This window comes from Phyllostomus discolor, chromosome 9 (genome assembly GCF_004126475.2).
Source record: "Phyllostomus discolor isolate MPI-MPIP mPhyDis1 chromosome 9, mPhyDis1.pri.v3, whole genome shotgun sequence".
In the NCBI taxonomy this organism is placed as follows: domain Eukaryota; kingdom Metazoa; phylum Chordata; class Mammalia; order Chiroptera; family Phyllostomidae; genus Phyllostomus; species Phyllostomus discolor.
Genome location: NC_040911.2, coordinates 76063856 through 76087723, shown reverse-complemented (window position 1 = coordinate 76087723; position 23868 = coordinate 76063856). Strand labels below are relative to the sequence as shown.

The following is a 23868-nucleotide window of genomic DNA, read 5'->3' as shown; positions in this document are numbered from 1 at the left end:
TTTAATACATGCCTAGATCATCACTAAAACTCTCCTCTCAAATGTCTTTCTCTTTAAACATGCCACTAAGAAACCATTATCTATACAAGTACATCTCTTATAAAACCATATTGCCACTGCTAACTTTTAAAAAAAGCAATCTGAGTATTAAGTAGACTATGTTCTGATAATGGCTATACATTCTGAAGCAATTGGTAAAGTACATCTGAATATAAGGTGCAGATGCTAATTAAATTTAATATTTAATTCTAATAAAATTTAACATAGCTAGCCTTCAAGAGAAAGGGGTTAGATTTAGAATCAACAGATGTGGCTCCACCTTATACTAGCTGCATCATTTAGGGCAATTCATTTTCCCGCAATATATTTACTCATCTGAAAACTGGAGAGGCGGCCCACTTTCTATAACACAAAGTGGCCTTGAGGGTGTGGTGAAAATGGCCTATGTAATGCTCCTAGCCAATTATGAATAATATAAAATGTTGGCTCTTATTTCTATTAATTATAAAACCAACCTAAGCAGATTTTAGATAACTGAATTTAACTCTTAAAACCTAAAAGCAGTGATCTGTCACCTGTGAACAACTTGAAAAAGTTATATATAGTTCACCCACACTTTGACTTATAAAAAAAAAAAGCATCTCAATGACTGTAATGTGTGCTACAAAAATAGAAATACAGCTATGAAAGAGGCACAGCTAACTTCTTAACACAAAAGTCTATATCATTTTGCACAGTTTGTTTCTACAGATTGTCTGATAAATTGACCCCTCAATATTGGACCCCTTGATCATCAGGTCAAACAGAAAACAAAACCTTTATTACCAGTGGCATCTGACTCTGAGATATGCATTTATTCCTGGCCTCACTGGCAAATTACTAAAACACTAGAAGATTCTATTTTATATAGAACAGAGAGTTACCATCAACCATATTAGTACAAAAAGTTTAGTGCTTGCACACTTTTTTTCCCCTCCACATATTCAAGGATGAGTACCTGATGAAGATACAACTTAAGGTATTTTAGATCTAGGATAAAAGGGGTTCCATCAGCCCTGCAGTCCTCAAATGTTTGTTGCACTATTCACCCTTTTATCTGCTTCCCCTTGTACCCAGAGATGCAAATTTGTGAATGGCAGGTTTGATACATGTTCTGCACTATTATGTTGGAAAGCATAACTTTTTTTCCCTCTCTCTCAAAGAGAACAGGCTCTGACCTTGGCCTTGTTAATATTAAATTCTGGCCAAATGAACTCCAGTAAATATGGAATCATGAACAATGCTAAACCCCATCAGATCAAAGTCTCCCAGCCACTGTGAGACAACAGGGTAAAGAGAAAAGAATGGATTTTAGAGAAAGCCTAACACACAATTTAGTTTTTAGCCTTTTTATTATTTTTACTAGAATAGAATCTTTCCAAAAGAAATTAGTATGGATCATCTTTTCTTAAACATATATCTTCAGTGTTGTTCCATTTTATGATAGCTCTCTTTTTGTGCGTATTTTACAATATGGATGATCCCATAACTTTGGCTAGATGCCACACTCCTCATCTAATAGGTAAACTCTAGATACACAAAGGGTTTCCTTACCAGGTTTGGCAGTATAAAAGCCAAGCAGAAAACATGCCGGCAGGGACAGTTTAATATAAACCTTCTCTGAGGAATTGAAAACAACATCACATTTGTTTCCTGCTACTCACCTGCCCCTCTGTGATCTCTATCTCTTTATATAGTAAAATATTTATTTCCAGAGTTGAACTCTGCATCTCTTCCTCTTTCCTCATGGTTGGAATAAGCTATATTCTGCTTCCATGGGAGAAAACAACGTAACAGAAACACTAAAAATTTGAAAAAATAACTTTAGGGAAGTAGAAAACCCAATCCATTTAAAAGTGGCTTCTTTCATTCAAATTCAGATAACTGTAACACAGGGGACTGCATTTTTGTAATATTTACACACTCGCTGACTGTAGTGAACCTTCTCTAGGGAAACTTCTATGGAACCTATAGAACTACTTGCTGTCTTTGTATTTCCTCGAACAGGAGTTGAGAATTGTTTTGTTTTTCTTTTTAAGTAATAATGAAACTTGATTTTTAAAAACATCTCACCTTTTCCTACAGAAAAATACTGTTTAGATGCCTGGCCTCTATGAGACATTCCCCTTGAGACAATGGAAGGATCAAGCCTTTCAGGATACTGAACTATAGGCAATGACCCCATGTCAATGCTCTTTTTATCTGGAAGGGCAATTTATAATGTATTGACTTTTATTTTAGGAGTAGCTGCCTCTTATGTAGAAAAATCAACTGAACAATTAAGTGTGGATACACTGGTTTTCTGGTTGAATAGAAAAGGCACTTAAAGTTTTTATTTGCTAGTGCCCTAAGTTCTAACCCTTTGGTGTGTACTTGCTCTTTGAACTTAATTGACTGAACCATTCTGTATCAAAGCTTCCTCATTCTGAACTCAAGGTAACAACAGCATGTGTTCACATGATGGCACATACCCACACAATTTTCAAGGGATTAAATAAAATAATGTGTGTGTAAGAACTTTAGGTACTCTGAATCACTATACAACGTTAGGTTTAGAAATGTTAAATTTCTAAGTGTTTGAGTTGTACAAAAATGAAGTAAATCTAATATAGAAAACAGTAAAATATAATAGCTCAAAAACGCATAATAATGTCTCTGGAACATGAAGGGTCTCTAATCTCCACTTCAATGAATCTGCACCTGGCCATGCTGATCCTGCTGAGCTTAGATTTCCAAAGACAGAGGACAAGATAAAGGAATGGTGGGGAAACATAGGGAGAAAAAAAGATGCAAAGAGAGAATCGCTACCACGGAGTCCTTTGTTTTCATTTTTTAATTGTTATTCTATTAGTTATTCCAATTTTCCCCCTTTCCCCTGCTCTGCCCATCCCCCCTACCCACTCCCAGTCAATTCCCACAGTTGTCCATGTCCATGGGTCATTCACACAATTTCTTTGTCTAGCCCCTTCCCCTTCTTTCCACCATTATCCCCCTTCCTCCCACCATCGCTGTCAGCCTGTTCCATGTTTCCATTCCTGTGGTTCTATTTTGTTTGTCAGTTTATTTTGTTCATTAGATTCCTCTTATAGGTGAGATCATATGATATAATCACTCCCCTCCCTCTTTAAAGCAAGGATTCTTAACTGAGGGTCTGAACTTCAAGTCCCTGGGCTCATTTAGATAAAAATTAGTAGCAGAAACTGAATCATAAATAAATAAATGAACCACAAAACCCAGGCTCCCTCACTTGTACAGCTTCATTCCAAGAAAGGCCATCCTGATTGACTAACAAAAAAATTAATTAATAGTTTTTGGTCCTGGAGTATGATCTTTTTAAGGGTTATTGTCAAGTTTCAGACACTTCTTTCAAATGTAAGATTTTCAGGGCATTTCAGGATTTTGTTGAATTGCCAACAGTCAGTTACTAATTTGTCATTAATGTCCTCATTGACTTGCCTTCTGATAACTTTCCTGCTCAATAAGGAAGAGAGATTAATGTATCACAAATGAAAGGTTTATGGCTTCTCACTTGTTTACAGACATCAAGACCCTAGGAAGAACCTTACAATATGTTTGCATGGTTATATATTTTTGTAAAATATGCAAATGTAAGATATTTTAACAGCAACTGGTTAAGACAGCTGTCCCTTTGCATTCCAACTTCCTACATCACACTTTTCTAGGTGTCGCATGGAGTTGGGGTGTCTATAGCTATTCTGGGGCTCTAGCTAAAAGGAAACTTGAGTTGGGGATGCTTTGGGTTTGTAAATAGTGGGATGTATTTATGTGTTGGGCAGTCAATTTCCAATATAGTTCAGTATTTGCTAGTCATTGAATGCAGCAACAGCTTCCAGATGCTCTCTGACACCTATCCATCCTCACTGCCAGTCTCATGACACAATGACCCTCCACACCCTGCAGCTCTGGATATATACGCATGGAGGACATCTGACTTTTATAAAGCTTGTTAAGCCTTGCAATATGGGCACATCAACATGTTAAGTATGCTAAAATGTAGTTTCAAAGAGTCAAAAAAATTTGTTTACAAAATTCAACAAGGTTTGAACATAAAATTTAACTGCAATATACAAAGTTGTTCTGAAGGTGACATTAAAACAAATGAGAAATCAACCTTTCTGCATTGGTTGTTTATGAAAGGGAACATTTTTATATCATCTTTATATTTATTTATTAAAGAATAGAGGGAAATTAGAGGTCCAAAATGTTGGTAGACTAGGTGGAAGCTACACTAACTTCCTCCCAGGACCAAACTGGGATTACCACTACAATACAGAATAATCAACCTGAATAACCACCTCAAGACTAGCTGAACAGAAGTCTTTTTTTTTTCTTTAAAATTATTTTATTGTTGTTCAATTATAGTTGTCTGCATTTACCCACACCACTCCCCTCCCCATCATCCCCATCACTCTCCCCTGATTCTAATCCCCTTGATTTGTCCATGTGTCCTTTATAGTTGTTCTGGAAATCCTTCCTCCCTCACCCCATCATCCCCTCCAACCTCCCCTCTGGTTACTGTCAGATTGTTCTTAATTTCAATGTCTCTGGTTATATTTTGCTTGCTTGTTTGTTTCATTGATTAAGTTCCACTTAAAAGTGAGATCATATGGTGTTTGTCCCTCACTGTCCGGCTTATTTCACTTAGCATAATGCCCCCAAAATTCAGATAGCCTAGCCCTACCCTCCAAGCTCCTGGGCAGTTCCATCCACACTGTCCCAAAGGGTAGAAACTCCCTCTTTCTTTCTGCTGCATAGTATTCCATTGTGTAAACGTACTATAGTTTTTTGATCCATTTATTTACTGATGGGCACTTAGGTTGCTTCCAGCACTTGGCTATTGTAAATTGTGCTGCTATGAACATTGGGGTGAATGGGTTCTTTTGGATTGGTGTTTCAGGGTTCTTAAGATGTAATCCCAGCAATGGAATTGCCAGGTCAAAAGGCAGTTCCATTTTTGGTTTTGTGAGGAAATTCCATACTGTTTTCCACAGTGGCTGAACCAGTCTGTTTTCCTACCAACAGTGCACTAGGGTTCCCTTTTCTCCACATCCTCTCCAACACTTGTTTGTTGATTTGTTTATGATGGCCATTCTCACTGGTGTGAAGTGGTATCTCATTGTGGTTTTTTAAATTTGCATCTCTCTGATGGCTAGTGATGCTGAGCATCTTTTCATATGTCCCTGGGCCCTTGGTAGGTCCTTCTTGGAGAAATGTCTGTTTGAATATTTTGCCCATTTTTATTTTTTTATTATTACAATTTTTAAAATTGTTTTTCAAGTACAGTTTTGCGCCTTCCCCCCCACTCCTCCCCACTACCCCAGCCCTCCTACCCCCATTTCTACTCCCCCTTATTGTTATCCATATATCCTTTATAATTGTTCCTGTAAACCCTTCACCCTTTTCCCCCTTTATCCTCTCCCCTCTCCCTCCTGGACAGAAGTCTTATAACCAAGGATTTACAGAAGAAGCCACATCAAGACTGGTAGAACTGATAGAGTTGTGAAAAGGGCTGGCCTGCTCCCATGTGCTGTGGCTAATATTCTGGAGGGATAAGTCAGCTTGCAAAGGTTCCCCCTGAGGAGTGTGGGGTCTGAACTACACACCAGACTCTCCAGCTCAGAGTGCCAGAGCCAGGAAGAGGTGCCATGTAACTAATATCAGTCTATGAAAATCAGTGGGGATTCTGTCCACCATGGAGAGATAGGAGTCTGCTAGACACAGGCACATTTTAAAGGGGAAAATCACAAAATCTTGTTTGCAGCCACTCACACAGGGCTCTGGCAGAGTGGGAGTGGAATGGACTAGAGTCACACAAAGAGACTGGGGTTTGTGGCACTGGGAAGAGAGGTGAAGTGTCAGCCACCAGAAACCCTGTATGAGGTCCCTCTTCCACACCACAGATGTCATCATTCTTGGTGGGGCACTCTCTTCCTTATGGCATCAGCCTAGGGGAAAGCAATAGTCTCATCTTCTGGTCTCCCTGTCATCCTACCCTGCAGAGCTCAAGCCCTGCTGAGGAGTCAGCTGTCTGGGTCAGGGAGTAGAGGTTTGGGCAGACTCAGGGGATATCAGTGACTGAGTTGTGTGGCTGTGGTGTGGAGCCCTTTCCCCTCACATTCCCAAAAAACTCAGTTAGCCTAGCCCTACCCTCCAAGCTCCTGGGAAGCCCCACCCTTCAGACTTCTGGTGGCCCCTCACTGGAGAGGATGTCTGGACAGAATCCAGGACAGACTGAGTTGTGTGGCTCTGGGGTGGAGGCCACACTCCTCATCTTCCCCCAGCCTGACCAGTGACTCCCACTTATGAGAGATCCACTAGCCCCACCCTCCCAACTCCTGGTGGCCCTCCCTGCTGAACTCAGGCTCCAGGCAGAATCAGGGACAGACTGAGTTGTGTGGCTCTAGGGTGGGGCCACATATGACAAACTCACAGCCAATATCATACTTGGGCAAAAACTAAAAGCATTTCCTTTAAGACCAGGAACAAGACAGGATGTCTGCTTTCACCACTTTTACTCAACATAGTATAGGAAGTCCTAGCAACAGCAATCAGACAAGAAGAAGAAATAAAAGGCATCCAAATTGGAAGTAAAGAACTAAAACTGTCATTATTTGCAGATGACATGATACTATACATACAGAGCCCTAAAGATTCCACCAAGAAAAATGACTAGATCTGATAAATGAATTCAGTAAAGTAGCAGGATACAAAATAAACATCCAGAAATCAGTTGCATTATTATACACCAATAATGAACTACACAAAAGGAAAACTAAGAAATAATTCCATGTATAGTTGTATCAAAAAATACTCAGGAATAAATTTATGAAAGATATAAAGATGTTTATTTGAAAATTATGACACTGAAGAAAGAAGGAAGATAGAAACAAGTGGAAGCATATACTGTGTTCATGGATAGGAAGAATTAATATCATTAAAATGTCAATACTTCCCAAAGCAATCTATACATTCAATGCAATTCCTGTGAAGATACTAATGGAGCATTTCACAGAACTAGAATGAGTATTCGAAATATTTATATTGAACTACAAAAGACCCCAAATAGCCACAGCAATCTTGAGAAAGAAGAACCTTAGAGGAATCACACTACCTGATATCAAGCTATACTACAAGGTCATAGTAATCAAAACAGCTTGGTAGTGGTCAAAAACAAACAAACAAACAAACAAACAAAAAACAGACATAGAGCAATGGAACAGAATAGAGAGCCCAGAAATAAACCCATGTCTTTATGGTCAACTACTATTTGACAAAGGAGACAAGAACATGAAATGGGTAATGCTAGTTTTTCAATGAATGGTGTTGGGAAAACTGGACAGATATGTGCAAAAAATGAAACTGGACCATTTTCTCACACCATACATAAGAATAAACTCAAGATTGATTTAAAACCTAAATTTAAGACTTGAAACCATAAAAATCCAGAAGAAAACAGGCAGTAAAATCTCAGACATTTCTCATAGTAATATTTTCTCTGGTATATTTCCTCCAGCAAAGGAAACAAATAAGTAAATAAATGAATGGGACTACATCAAACTAAGAAGCTTTAGCACAACAAAATGAAAAGACAATTCACTGAATAGGAAAACATATTTGCCAATGCTGCATCTCATAAGGGATTAACATCTAAAATTTAAAAAGAACTCAGGGAACTCAGCACCAAAAAAGTCTACCAAACAATCCAATTAAAAAATGGGCAAAAGACCTGAACAGATACTTCTCCAAAGAGGACTTACAGATGAACAACAGACATATGAAAAGATGCTCAATATCATTAATCATTGAAGACATGCAAGCTAAAACCACAATGAGATGTCATCTCACACCTATCAGAATGGTTATCCTCAATAAGTCAACAGAAAAGTGTTGATGAGAATATGGAAAAAAGGGAACCCTCATGCACTGTTGGTGGGAATGCAAATTGGTATAGCCACTGTGGAAAGTAGTATGGAGTCACCTCAAAAAACAAACAAACAAACAAACAAATAAATAAATAGAACTGCCTTATGACCCAGCAATTCCACTTCTGGGAATGTGTTAAGAAAACCTGAAATAATAATTTGAAAGAATGTATGCTCCCGTGTTCACTGCAACATTATTTATAATAGCCAAGATTTTGAAGCAACCTAAGTGTTTATCAGTAGATGAGTAGATTAAAAAGTTGTGGTACATTTACACAATGGAATACTACTGAGCTGTGTAAAGGGAAATCTTATCTTTAGAGATAGAGTATAGATATAGACCTGGAATGTATTATGCTAACTGAAATAAGCCAGTCAGAGAAAGACAAATACCATATGATCTCACTTATGTGTGGAACCTAATAAACAAAATAAATAAACAAACAAAATAGAAACAGACTGTTAGATACAGAGAACAGACTGATAGCTGTCAGAAAGGAACTGAGTGAGGGCTGGGTGAAAGGAATTACACACTCACAAAAAATAAATCACATTAAAAAAACTAGAAATTTTCTATCTAAAGAAATATGATTTTTAAAAGTGAATAAAATTACTGGGCTTAAATTTGTCACTTCCAAAGCAAAAAATAAAATAAAATAAAATAAAATAAACCTAAAACAAACAATGAAATATGAAACAGAAACAATTAAAATAATTAAATTAACAGAAATAATGCTGACATTGAATGAGCCTCTATTACCAAAAATAACTTTCAGATCATACCCAAAGCATTCACTAAGAGGGAAGTTGTGAACAGTAGTAATTAATTGGTTCTTCTTTGATAATTCAATTAATAAAGTCAAATGAATCATATGAACACCAGGGAATATTTAAATTCTTCCTGATTTCACATAAGTAATTATTATGAAAATAATATAAACTTCAACATAGCTATAACAAGAAAGACATTGATGTGTAACTGGTGACATGGTTTGTCAATTTAAAGAGTATTAAGATTAGTGACTATATAAGCTATTCACAAAAACACTGTTTTCTTAGGGCTCATATATTCAAGAAATATGACAGAGGTGTTCCCAAATTTGATAATTCTAAGTAAGTATACATGCCAATAGTGATAACAAGATGTGATACCCAAACATACTTTTCTAAATGTCAGTAATAAAAATAAAATTCAATCAGACATCTTGAAGGAAAAACTGTATTATGATTTTGTTCTCTCTGTAGAACAATGTTTCAAAATAATTTTTATATTTAAAGGTAAAGATATAAACATTTTCAGCTAAAATGTATTATAGAGATGGGATAGGTAGCCTATTAATAAAAATATGTTGTTTCTCATGTTGGGATGTTTGCAATGTCAGCTTTTTAATTTTGTAATTTGTTGTGAAGTATTACTCAGCCCAAACATTCACATTCCTGATTTTTATTCATATGCACACATCCCAAATTCATGGATCTTTAGGTTTATGACTCTTGGGCTACTGGCTGCTTTTTTTCAATATGATTGTTCAGAAGTTTAAATTTAGAGTTCAACTAAAAAATATATATGAAGTACAACTACAGTTCAGTCAACTTGGAAATGTCCCAGTCCAAAAGCAGCAGCAACCTCAGCAACCCTGGCTCTGTCTGTGTTGGCTACACACAACAATTTCACTTCTGAAACCCAACTTTAGTGGCCAGTGTGTTTCAGTACACTGAAATCCTGATAAGGTAAGTGATTCTGGATGGAACTGATGTTAACCAAATGCATGACAAAATGAAGTACAGGAATTTTTTTAAGCAAAGCAAAACATCACAGAGCTTTAACTATCTATCTGAAAGAAACAAAGCACAAGAATTTTTACCAAGAACTTAAAGTGTTAGTACCTAAAGCAAAATGATCAGCTGTATGTGCTAGAAAGGAAAGAGATAAGCCCTGGGATATTTAATTCAATAGAATGGTCTAAGCTATATGTTTGAAATGATTGGCCCAAAGACATAACCATTTAGAGTCGTCTGTTTTTTAAAAATGTAGTATAGTTACTTGTTTCTTTTTCTAGAAATTTTACCAACTCTAGGACTTTAATATAGTGAATACCAAATATATGTACACTTCATTTAGTCTACTGTGACTGAGTCATACTTCATTTTTTTTCTAGTTAGCAATAAAATATATTGTTTTTTTGAGAGGCAGGAAAATACCATTTATTTATTTTTTTAACTTATGACAAAGCTGTGGCAAATCACATATTATCAAAGGTGGGCTCTAAGGTAGAGGCTGCAAACTGATGATACAAGGACAAACCATCACTAAGCAAACTGATGCTTAAACGTTCGGAATGCACGTTCAGTGTCGGTAAGTCTTATCACTGGTGATGTTAAGCTTGATCGTTTGATTACAATGATACCTGCCAGCAGTAAAATGTTACTATTTCCCTCCTTTGTAATTAGTAACTGTTTGGGGGTGGTGCTCTTTAGAGTGCACAAATAACCTCTTCTCCACAAATGCCAGCCTGCTGCTTCTAGCAAACGCCAGTGGACTGTGTCTGCAACAATTACTACTGTGGCATTTGCCTGATGGCAATTTTCTATTTTCTCTAATTCATTCATTGGAGCTTATTTTAATTCCATGTTTTTAATTGGAAATCTTCTATAAAGGAGAACTGTCCCTTCATCCTGTTTATGTATTCAATTATTTATTTACATCAGCATGTGCTTGGGGATATTTATTTTGTTCTAGGTGTTACAATCTAAAATGCTCATTTCACATTTTGTTGCTCAACTTCTCCCAGTTTTGGCCACTGGAAACTCCTTCAGATGGGTTCATCTGTCCTTTGGACATGCTCGTGCTCCTTTCTGAGTGCTACCTTACTTTCTGACAACATACGTATTTGGGAAATTCATATTTTCTCTGCCCCAGCCATGGAATCAACAACTTCTCCAAAGAGCCCTGGTTCCTTTCATTAGAGAATAGGATTTAGAAATCTAGATCTGAAGCTTAAGTATGCTCTTTGCTACTGGGATGCCATTGATTTCAGGCCCATTTAGCAGTCAGAGTCAGGAAATATATGTGTGTATACTAACCCGTGCATATGTACCTGTATTTATGCATAACCTCAATCTAATCATGAGTAACCATAAGACAAATAAAAATTGAGGAACATTCTACAAAATAACTGACTAGTATACTTGAAATGCATTGAGTTCATGAAAGATAAGAAAAGGAAGAGTAACTGTCTTAGACTGAAGGAGACTAAGGAGACATGACAACACAAATAGAATTTGGGTTCTCGGACTGAACCGAAATAGGACACTAATGGGAAAACTGATGAAATCAAATGAGGTCTTTTGCCTAGTTTGTATTAGAGGTTGGCAAACTACTGTTCATGAGACAAATATGGTCTGTCATCTATTTTTGTAAATAAAATTGTATTAAAACATTGTTATTCTTGTTTGTTTACATGTTGTCTGTAACTGTTTTTGTGCTTCAATAATAGAACAAAACCAGACACAATTGTCACTATCTGACCTTTTACTGGAAAAGCTTGCCAACTCCTGATTCATGGTCATACCATTTCTAAAGTCCTATTCTTGATAATTTTACTCAGGTTATATAAAATGTTAACATTATTTAGGAAGAATGTCTAGAAACTGTACTATTTTTGCAGTTTCCCTGTAGGACTAAAATTATCTCAAAATAAAAAATTTAAATGTTTGAGTTACGTATTCACATATTTATACAGGAGATTCCACATAAGAGTTCCATATTTGTGGGGTATTTTGAAAATCAGAATATTCAATAACACTGCCCAATAATCAAAGTAAAATATAAAAGTTGGGTTCTGTGGTTACTATGTCTTATACTGTTGGTTACTGACTCACTATTGGCTTCCAGAATATGAAAACTCTGATTTTGTTTGGGCAAGGATAAAAAAAAATATTTTCTATCCTTTGAAAGCCAGAAGTGGTCAGTAATGTATAAGCCTAAGTGTTTCAGTGAGACTTGAAGGAAAGCCCATTAGATAGGTCAGAAAGAAGACATGATCCCTATTTGCCCTTCTCCCTTTCTACTGCTTCTTGCCTGGAAAACCAAGGTGATGCATGGAGTTACAGCAGTCATCTTAGACCATGAGGTAAGAATAGAAGCCATGCATCCATCCTCTCTTCAGGTAGAGGCCAAAATAGAAGAGACTTGTGATAGATTTATTGTGGCCTAATTTTTCCGGTATTTTGTTTATTCATGCACTTTGCAACATCAAGATGTGGAACCTGTTTCCCAACCCATTTAATCTGGGATGGACTTATGACTCAGTTTGGCCAAGAGAATATGGCAGAAGTGACAGAGTATCAGTTCTGAGCCTAGACCTCAACAGGTCCTCAGTGGGTGTACTCTCTCGGAAGCCTTCCACTGGCACAGAAAATACTTCATGCTGGAGAATGATGAGAGGTCATATGGAGCAGGACCCATTTGTCCTTGCTGAGGCCATACTAAATCACCTATTGCCAGTCCTCCAAATATGAGAATTCAGTTGATATCAACAGAGCTACTTACTCAATCCAATGAGGACTACAAATGCCATCAAAATACCAGCCAGGACCAGAAAATTCTACCAGCTTATTTGCAGACCTATGAGCAATAGTACATTCTCCTTCTTTGTGACACTGGGGTGCTCTGCTATGTGGTATGTAGACCCTGCATCTGTGATGGCCACATAGTATCACTGTAGTCTCAGACTTTCTGCCTAAAGTCGTCTTTCATAAGAGAGAGAACAGCCATCTTGCCTAAAACATTCTTTCTCTTAGTCTGTCTTACCTGCTATCAAACAGAATTCCTAAGTGACATTTAAAGAGCATGAGCTGTTTACTTTTCCACAATCCCAGCTCATTATGTGTCACTCATTTATGTCACCTGTATTGCTGTTGTAACACCTGGATGTGTGAGTTCTACTCTCAAACCTCATATTTTAAAGAGGAAGAAAGATGATGTTTCTCTCTCACTTTGTATTTTGAGGCTCATTAACTTAGTGAAATATTTTTAAAGGAGGCATATTAAAAGACAATTAGTTTTTTTTTTCTTTGTAAACTCACACTGTACCTAAACCACCTGATCTGGAAGCTCATGGCCAGGACAGTAGTGGAAATACCTGTGGAAGACCTAATAAAAAACTGAAACGATGTTTTTAGAGCATTTTAAGCTCATTAAGTTCACACCAGGATCCCTATATTGTTAAATGCTGCTGGAAGTTCAATAAAATCCCTTTAAAAATGAAATATTTCTCTCAGAAAAAAAGTATAAATCTAACTTCAAACATTATTAGAAAAATGTGGAAATCCATTATACCACTACTTTAACATATGTACATATGGCTATAGAGAGAGATTTGAAGTGTCAAACCAACCTTAACACTTGTTTAAACAGTCATAATGCACATGTAAAATATACATATATCATAGCAGACTTAAAATAATTATTACTATAGTGAATATTAAAAATATGTGACAACTTATCAATTAAATATATAGTTCATATTTCTAAAAATACCACAAATCAGTTTGATCCTTTTATAATTACTATTTTAAAATAAAATAGCAGCTTTCATAAATAAAATTACCAAACAAAAAGAATATTTCAATTTATAACTGGTACTATACTGCTGTGTTTTCAGAAAAAAATTAATGAGACACTTCTCCTATGAACACTTGTACTTTATAATCAATACCTTTTTTACAATAAGAAACTCAAGAATGTTGAGCCCATGCTTTGAATTTAGGTATTTAATATTTCATTCTGCACCGCAAACCTCTAACAAAAAAAGTAAAAATATGTGCATGCTTAAAAGAGTCGTAGGCTCTGAAGATTCATTCTCTGTAAAAGGTAAAAGCTTGTAACAAAAACCTGGAAAGGATATGATGATATGAGTGAGTTCTGACACAGCACGCTGAATCCCTTGGAGTGAATACACGCGCACAGCCACATTAAATTGCAGACCCCAGCAACCACTGTTAGCCCAAGCAAGTGACTTTCTGTTTCATTAGTCTCTTGATTGTTCACTTCAAATTCCTGTTAGCTGGTTTTCTGTGCTAATCCTTGATCTATTGTATAGGGATCAGATTCATCCAATGAAAAGCAACTGGGATTCATTATATCAATGGTTGATAGGAAACATTTCTCAAAAACAAAACCCAAAGGTCAGAGCAGGGAAAATTCCAGTGCTGCAATATACAGTGAGAGGCACCTCAGTGAGGTCCAGTGGACATGGACGTAATGGCACAGAGTTTGGTGGATACCAGTTTGCAAGGACTGAGGGCTTCACTCATCAACAAATTTTGATAGAACGTGTCTGCTTGGTGAAGGAAGAAGCTCTAAAGCAGCACTGCCCAAGAGAAGTATAATGTGACCACAAATACAGTCACATGTATAATTTTAAATTTTCTAGTAGCTGCATTAAAAAGGTAAAAAGAGGTAAAATTAATTTTAATAATATATTTTACTTAAACCAATATGGCCAAAATATCATCATTAAAACATGTACCAAAAAATATTTTCATTCATTTTTTTTCATAATAGATCTTTGAAATCCAGTATGCATTTAATACTTACAACACATCTCATTTTGGAGCAGCCATATTTCAAGTTCTCAATACCCATATCTGGCTCTCATACTGGGCATCACAAATCTAGAGAATTCTATGATTTATTGTGATGACTTAAAGATCTGAGAAATTACAGTAACCAAAGAAGGAAAGAATGAGACTTCAAATATATCACATTAACACACTTTTCTGAGAAGAATTTAATAGAAATTATATTAGCAATGTAAAAGTTGGAACCAGCTAGTTGGATTTTTTCATTTTTAAATATTCCAGTTTTAAAGCACAGACTCTGCAGTGTAGAGGAAGTATGTCATTGGAAATTGTCTCACTCATAACTCAAATATTTTGCAGGTAGAAAGTTACTAGGACATTAATGTATGCTGAAATAAAATCCATTAAGCTTCAGTTAAATATCCCAAGCAAATAATGCAACATGTTTATTTATATTATGCAACATGAAGAATAAATCATAATATAGAAAATCTGACGTGATATAAAATGTCAAAAATGGCATAATTTTATAATCAGCTTCCGATGAAATTGTTAGTCTTTAAAATGGAGTTCATTTACATTAAAAATTGACATGTAAGGAATTTCTCCATAGTCAAATGGGTTCATTGAAAAGGTCTATAGAGCTATTAGGTCAAATAAAAGATTGCATGTTAATAAGCCATAAAAACTAGACAAAAATTGGTACTGTGTAGAAAATGAAAATTTTTTTCTAAACATTTTTTAAAGTAAAAAGTTTTAATAATTTACATACCCTAAAATCAATAAACATTGCAAACCTTAAGGCTATCAAATTACCTGACAACTCAGCAATACTTAGAGTGTGTTTCTTAGAGTAGCTTTTAATTTGCATTCCGTGAAATTGTAAAATAACTTTCATCAAATACTCATGGTAAAAGTGATACACTAAAACCTCTCTGAATATATATTGTTCATTGCAGAAAAGTTGGAAAAGCATATAAAGCACAAAGTAGAAAAAACGGTCACTTAGAATCCCAGCACCAAAGACATGGCTGACATTTTCAGTCTATGTCCTTCCATGCTTATACCAACATAATTATTACTGACAAGTCTTGGTGATATAAGAAACTTATGTGGGCTCTCTTCCAGATCTAATTCCTTCAACAGACTATACAATGCTACTTGGTACATAAGTACCCACACACTTGCCCTCTCCTACACAGCCATCTACACAAAGGTTGTTCAGAGTTCAGGGGCACTTTAATCTTAGCCTCACCTATCAGTGACTTCTCCCATGCTCCTTCCACTACACCCACATCCCACATAATAAGATCTGTGTATGAACACATTTTCCTCCAGTTAGCTCAGAGCTTTTAAATGCTAATTTAAGAAGAGATGGTACTTGGATAAAGACTTAAATACCAGCTTTGCTTATTAATAACCCTAAAACAGTAGTGTAATCTGGAAGAGACATCATCTTCTACCTCTTACTCACTAATAACTGGTACTGGCTGATAAACAATCCTTTGGTTGCATTTTACTGGGCTTTACTTTGTTCCAGAAAGAACCTACTTTCTCAGAACTATTCAACAATAAACACTTATGAAGTGCTTAAAAGGGCAGACCCTGGGCTCAGCACAGAGGGAACTGTGCATGAATCAGACACAGTCCTTTAGCCTCACAAAAGTAATACTTTAGTAAGGAGGATGGTGTGCAATCAATTAGACAAATAAATACATATTTACATACTGGGATCAATGCTGTGAAGGCAATGGGCATTGACGTTGAGATGGAAAACAGGACATTGCCTATCTTTGTTATTGGCCTGAAGACCTGTCTGAAAGATGGGTGAGACTTCAGGAAGTCTCTCAGTCACTCCATCAGAACTGACCCTTCTGCTGAGAAGCATACCACTGTGGTAAAAGAGGCCAAAGCGGAATCATATGCACCAAGAGTTCCTACACTGGCTTTACCAAACAAACTTTGAACGACTTACTAAGGTTGAGTTATTTATGAGGATTGTTCTCCATTTAACAAAAATGTCAATTTTTTAAAATACCATTATGACAAAAAGGTGACTATAAGAAGCTTCTACTAGATTTCCTATTGGCTTACTTTCCAAAAGTAAGCCAAAGGTATAGCTGGGAAAAAGTAGAGAGCTAGTTTGGCCTCCATGGAAGAATAAAACTGGGAATAGTGAGTAGGCAACTGGATAGATCAGAAAAAGAATGATGAGAGAAGAAGGGAGACAGAGAGAATACTAGAGGGCAGAAGGTAGGAATGGGAGAGAATTTCCAGGACCTGGCAAAGTCAAGGCCAACCATGTAGCACACAGCTGAAGAGAATTCCCTGTGGCTGAAAATTACTGGTGCATGTAGTAATATTAATAACTAACACTGATTTTACAGTTTTTTCTCATTGTCTGCTATAATTTCTCTCTGAGAATCTTTAGTAAGGTCTGCTAGCAAATATTCCCCTTACAATTGTAAGTGTTTTGCAGAAATAAAGAAAGAGCAGAGCTAACAAGCCTGGGGCAAACATAGCTGGTGAGAGGATGCTATAACATCCTCGAGCCATGGAACAATGAATGGGAGAAATGGGCTTCCCAGGGGCTGACTCAAGAGTAGCAAGTGAACTGCCATTTCTCAAAATTACTGTTGAGGGAAGTATATGTAATATGTAAATCTATATAGGAAAATGGAATTTACAATTATGAGTACTTGTTTCCTATGTGCTTTATGGATATGTTATCATTCCTCAAGAACTCTACCAATTGGTTCTAGATATGCTGACTTTTCTCACATAGGAAAACTAAAGCTCAAGAGCTAGTTTTCTAGGCTGTTGTGCAGGAAAGGGAAATCCAGGAGAGGACCAACAGACATCCTGAGTTGTATAGATTGAGCTGAGAGACCAAAGCAGCTGGAGTTTTCAGGATGGAGTACTGGAGATAGGGGAGCTAGGGAGACAGAGAGGGAGAAGAGAGAGAGTATGAGAGGAAAGGGGGAGGGGAAAAGAGAGAGGGATGGAGTGGGGGCAGGGAGAAAGAGGGGGAGAGAAAGGGAGAGAAGGGGAGAAAGAAAGGGGGAGAGGGGAGAGAGAGAAAGAAAGAAAGAGAGAGAGAGAGAAGATAAACTCCAGATGTTTGTAGAACATAATTCAAATTCAGCTGAGTACCAATCAGTGCCAGCATGTGAGGATATTACTTGAGGCTGGGGGAAGAATCACCCAGAACATTTAGAGGTAAAAATGTCCAGCCCTGTATGGATCGGCCAGACTGGATGGGAAGCTTGAAGAGTCATGGTACAGTTACTGGGTAAAGTGTTCAGCAGTCAGTAATAATTAGCCACAGATCAAGCATGGCTCTGGTTTCACCTAACAAATAGTAAAGCAAGACCAAATCAAACTGCTTCCAAATAAGTGTTTCAAAGAATATTTATAGGAATACTAAGATATCCAATAGCCAACAAGATAAAACACAATATCTGGCATTCAATACACATTTACCTAGCAAGCAAAAATAAATAAACAAACAAACAAAAAGTAGAAAATAAATCCTTTAATCAAAGCCAATCTACAAATGACAGTAATTAACATCAGACAAGGACTTTAAAATGGTGATTATAACTATCTTCCAAATGTTTGAGATACAAAGCAATCATCTACAGAATACATCTAAGAACACAATGTGTGAGATGCAAAACACACACTATATAAGATTATCAGCAGATTAGATATTGAGAAATGAAAGATTAATGATTTTGGAGACCTAGCAATAGAAACTACTTAAAATATAACACACAGAGAAAGGATATAAAACATTATGTCAGGGACCCATGGAACAACTTCAATGTAAGTGTAAGTGGATTCTCTAATTGTGATGACATAAAGGAAGGGACAGAAACAATATCTGAAGGTATAAAATAGGTGAACGTTTTCCAAACTTGATGAAAACTATATTCATGAATATAACAAGCTCAATGAAGCCCAAACACACACAAAAAAATGCAAAGAAAACTACACCAAGGTCCATTATAATTGCATTGCTAAAACACAGTGCTAAAGAGAAAATTTTAGCAGAAGGCAGTGGGGGAAAAACATATGTATAGAAAAGCAAAGATAAGGATGACATCATATTTCCTATTGGAAACAATGCAAACAGAAACGGTAGAGCAAAATCTTCAAAGTGCTGAAAGAAAAAAAAAACTGTCAATCTAGAATTCTCTATCCAAAAAAACTGACAAATGAAGATATTTTGAGAATCCCATCTGCCTCCTACTAGGGGGGAAAAAAGAAAATAAAAGAAAATTGATGGAGCAAATAGAAAAGAAATAGCAAGAATGATAGAGTTAAGCAAAACCATATCAATAATCACATTAAATAAAGATGGTCTAAATGGCCCATTACAATACAGAAATGTCAGATTAAATTAAAAAGCAAGACCCAACTATAAGCTGCCTAAAAGAAACACATTTTACAGATAAATACACAAATAAATTGAATGTAAAGAATGAAAAAGGATATGCTAAAATTAATCAAAAGAAAGTCAGAGTGCTGTATCAATATCATACAAAGATTTCAGAGCAAAGAATATTTCCAAGGATGAAACCAGTCATTTCATATGAATAAAGGATAACATTCATCAAGATCTAAAATACTAAATGTGTATACATCTGAAAACACTTTCAAAATAGATGAAGCAAAAGCCGATAGTACTGCAAAGAGAATAGACAAATCTACAACTATTTTTGAGGACTCAATGCTATTTCAATAACTGATAGAGTAAGTAGGTAGAAAATAAGTAAGACTATGGAAGACTAGAACAATACTAACAACCAACTTGTCTAATTGACATTTATAGAACACTGTAACCACCAGCAGAAAGATATCAATATTCTTGTCAAAAACACACAGAATACTTAGCAATATGGACTATATTTGAGGCCATAAAACAATCCTCAATTAGTTTAAAAGGATTTAGTCATACAAAGTATGTTATTTGACTTCAACAAAGTAAATCAAAAAACAATAACAGAAAAATCTAGAAATTCCCAACTAGTTGTTGACTAATTACTAAGTAAACCATAAGTCAAAGGAAAAATATCAAAAGGGAAATTAAAAAGTATTCAGAGTTCATGGATATGGACAACAGTGTGGTGATTGCTGGGGGGAGGAGGGTATAAGGGAACTAAATGGTAATGGAAAAAATACAATAAAGATTACATTTTTTAAAAAAGTATTCAGTAAATAAAAATTTAAAAAAACACAACATATAAAAATTTGTGGGATGCCATTGCAGTACTTAGGGTACATTTTATAGCACTAAATCATTAATAAAAGAATATAAGAAAGATCTCAAAGCAATGCCTTCAGCATCTACTTTAACAAAACTAGGAAAAGAAGAGCAGTAAAACCCAAAGTAGAAGAAAGTAAATAGTAAATGTCACTGTGGAAGGCAATATATAGAAAACAGAAAAGCAAGAGAGACAATCAATGAAATAAAAACCTATTTCTTGAGAAGATTGATAACACTGGTAACAGATGGAAAGACTTATCAGGAAAAAAAAGACATCAATTGTGATTTTTGATTCATCAATATCAAAAATGATCACTACAGAAGGGTATCACTACAGATTTCACAAATATTGAAAGGATAATAAATGTTATGAACAACTTATGACAATGAACTTGTGAACTTGTATGACATGGACTAACTCCTTGAAAGACACAAACTACCAAAGCTCAGTCAATAACAGTACCATAACTATTTTTAAAAAGTTGAATTTGTAATTTAAAACCTTCCAACAAAAACCCTAGGTCCAGATAACAATAGTGGTTAAACTTTTCAATCACTTAAGGAAGAAACAATATCAATTCTACACAAACTCATCCAGAAAACTGGAAATAAATGAATGTTTTCCACATCACTGTCTTACATAAGCATCACTCTGTTACCAAAATTCAAGAGATATTGTCATAAATGACCACTACACACCAATAACCATTAAGAACATAGACATGAAAATTTTAATAAAAATTTTTATCTAATGAATTCAACAGTACATCAAAAGGATAATTCATCATGGTTAGATGGAATTCACTGCAGAAAAGCAAGGTTGATTCACATTTAAAATTGATGTAATTCACCATATTATTAAGCCATGTAAACTTCTAGAAGAAAATATAGGGACAAACTTAGTGATCACGGGTAAGGCAAAGATTTCTTAGATAGAATACTAAAGGCATGAGCTATAAATTTTTTTTGAAAAATTATGCTTCATCAAAATTATGGACAAGCCAAAGACTGAGAAAAATAGTTTAAAACCATAAATATGATGACGGACTTGTATTCAAAATAAAAAATCCTCAAACATTATATTTTTTAAAAAACCAAACAACCCAATTAAAACCTGGACAAAAGATATGAACAGATACTTCATGAATATATACTGATAAGTATACACAAGAAAATATGTTCATAAAAACATGATGTGGTACCACTACACTCTCACTGAAATTTCTATAATTGAAAAGCTTAATCATACCAAGTTTTGGTAAGGATGTGGAAGAACTAAGACTCATGTGTTCCTGGGAGAACATAAAAGAGTAGAAGCACTTTGCAAAAACAGTTTGGCAGTTCCCTAAAATAATAAACATATGCCTTCTTTATGATCCAGCCATTTCCTGCCTAGCTATTTACTCAAGAGAAACCAAAGTCCACCTCCACACAAAGGTCTTTGCATGCATGTTCACAGCAGCTTCCTTGGTAATAACCAAAGACTGAAAATGACCCAAATGTCTACCAACAGGTGAATGCTTGCATCACCTGTGAAACATCCATGCTACAGACTGCTGCTTAACAATAAATTGGAATAAACTCTTTTTTTGGAGGAGGGACATAAAACCTGAGTAAAGTTCATATGACATAAATCCCAATAAATGTTTCTTTTAGTAAAATGTTTATTAATATTATCAGATCCAGTCTAATCGTCCAAGAAAATGTGATTTCCACTGTACTTTTGTTTAATATTCTTAATTAAACTGAGGTTGTTAATTCCCAGCCTATAGTTGTTTGTATCTCTTCTGAATGTAATTTCAAGCTGAGGCAAAAATTTATTCATGGTGCAAATTGGATGAATCTCAGAATAAGGTCTTTGAGTGAAAGAGGACAGACTAAGAAAGAGTACGTACTCTATAATTTCATTGATTCAAATTCTAGGAAATGTAACATCACATATGGTAACAGAAATAAGATCAGGGGTCACCTGGGCACAGAGGTGAGGCTGGATGGAGGCGATATGAGACAGATTTTTTAAAGCTACCAGAAAACTTTCAGGGGTGATAGAAATGGTCACTGTCTTCTTTATGTTGATGGTCTCAGGATAAACAGGGGGGGTTTTTTTGTATGTCTGTTAACATCAACAAAATATTTTTTTTTAAAAAAAGAGTATTCAGTTCCTTAGTTGTACTAGCCACATATTAACTTGATAACCTTCTAGGGCTAATGGCAACTGTATTGTCAGTGCAGATATAAAACATTCCCATCACAGCAGAAAGTTCTATTACATAGTACTGCTCAACTGCTGTATTGTTTTAAGAAATGATTGAGAAATTTTAAAAAGCAGACAGGGGTTATTCTTCCTATCACAAACACCTCGAGGTACATTATTCATTTTTGCAATATTCTATAATATATGCAAAGTCCATCAAATATGATAATACTATGCCATACTAAAAAATTCTTTCTTCTATAGTTAAATCAACACAGGGTCTTTGTTTCTTTTATTTTTATTTTTAAATCACAGCTTGCAACCATTTTCTAAGTGCTCACTGACTTCTCTTCTTGGCTGGAATCAAACAAAGAATGAAATATTCCAGCTGGGGAAAATGATCTCCATATCTGACCTTCCCTGTGATATAGAGATAAAAGAAAGCTTGCACTCATTTGAGACACAATTTATGTCTCTGAAGTACAGTATTAAACTACAATTGCTAAAACCTCTAACACTACTCTTGCCATATTTTATGGAAGTTGAATTTTAAATCTCCAGAAAGTCAGAGAGGTTAACCAAATTACTTGCTTAAGGAAGAATATCTTTTCTCTTCATTTTTTAAGTCTTTCCCAAGAGCTAAATGACATCATCAAAATGAACCTGTAACTCCCCCTTAACTTGTTATCAGGAGTCAGATTAATGAACTTTCTGAGTGAGACTGGATAATCAATCATTTTTGAAATATCAACAATTTTACAACCCTAATTTGAGAGAACACCAGATTGAGTGACTAACACAAGGGAAAGATGTTTTGTCTGCAGAAGAGTCTGGTCATAAAAAAATGCTCAAGATAGAAGTATATCTTATCACCAAGACTCTGAACCTGGAATCAGTAAAGAGTCAAAAGGCCTAAAACCACACTTGGGTATTTACCTATGAAAATGCAGGTCCAACCTAACTGAAGCAGAAATGATTGTTACTTTTGTCTAGCTTTTGCTCAGTGTGGTATCTCATGCCAACCAGAAGCTCTATTTGGCAGTTGCACATTTTATATTTTTAAAGACAAAAGTAATTATTAAAAACTGTGGTACAAAACAGTTTCCAAACATGGAGTCTATAGGGAAAATAAATTATAAATGTTCTTCCATGGTAAAAATGCTGATGTCACCACTGGACTTTATGTGCAAACTACATAACTAGGAGTTAACATTGTGGCAGGGATTAGGGAAGTGTTGGCAGAGTACAAAGCCCAGCACAACTGGGAGATTAGCAGGGAACCTAGCAGTGAACTGAAGATTCTCAATACTTGGGGCTTATTTGTGTGTGTTGAGGGTGGGGGACCCACCACCACAGACAAATTGAGATTCTCCAGAAATGATGTGAAAGGCATTACTGTGCGGGAGGGGTAAGAGGCCTGGCTCTACTCTATTACTAATTCCTAATCTGTTGATAGATTCAGTAGTGCCTCTAGTATTTAATAATTACTGTCCTCCTACCCTACCTCTTGACATGTGGCCTTGGAGTTCCTTCCAAAAATGTGAGGTGCATTTCTCCACCCCAGGTGTTGTGTTTTATCCGACAGAGTAACAGTTTACTAATCCAAGGCTAGGTCTTCAGAGACCTTGTCTTTTTCCTCCTTTGTTCTTGCCCTGCTGCCTTCCCCTTGAGAACATGTCTGGACTAGCCTGCTGGAAGGTGAGAGACAAATGGAGCTGGGCAGAGTTGTCCCAGTCTTCCCAGCTGAGGCCAAGAGATCAGCCAAAAGCCAGCCAAGATTATCACAGCTTGCTCTGGCTGGTGTGGCTCAGTGGATTGAGCACTGGCCTACAAAC

The 23868-nt window shown here is 35.9% G+C and overlaps 1 protein-coding gene across 5 annotated transcripts in view; it reads right to left on the bottom strand.

Annotated features, from left to right (window-relative positions):
• Window positions 1–23868, bottom strand: part of PAK5 (p21 (RAC1) activated kinase 5) — a 274928-nt gene that overhangs the window by 160682 nt on the left and 90378 nt on the right. The window contains exon 1 of one of the 5 annotated variants that reach the window (XM_036010103.1): window positions 2113–2251. The exons of the other annotated variants lie outside the window; for them this stretch is intronic. The gene's annotated coding sequence lies outside the window, so the exon portion shown is untranslated. Of the gene's footprint in view, window positions 1–2112; window positions 2252–23868 lie in introns of those variants that run through there. 5 annotated transcript variants of the gene reach the window in all.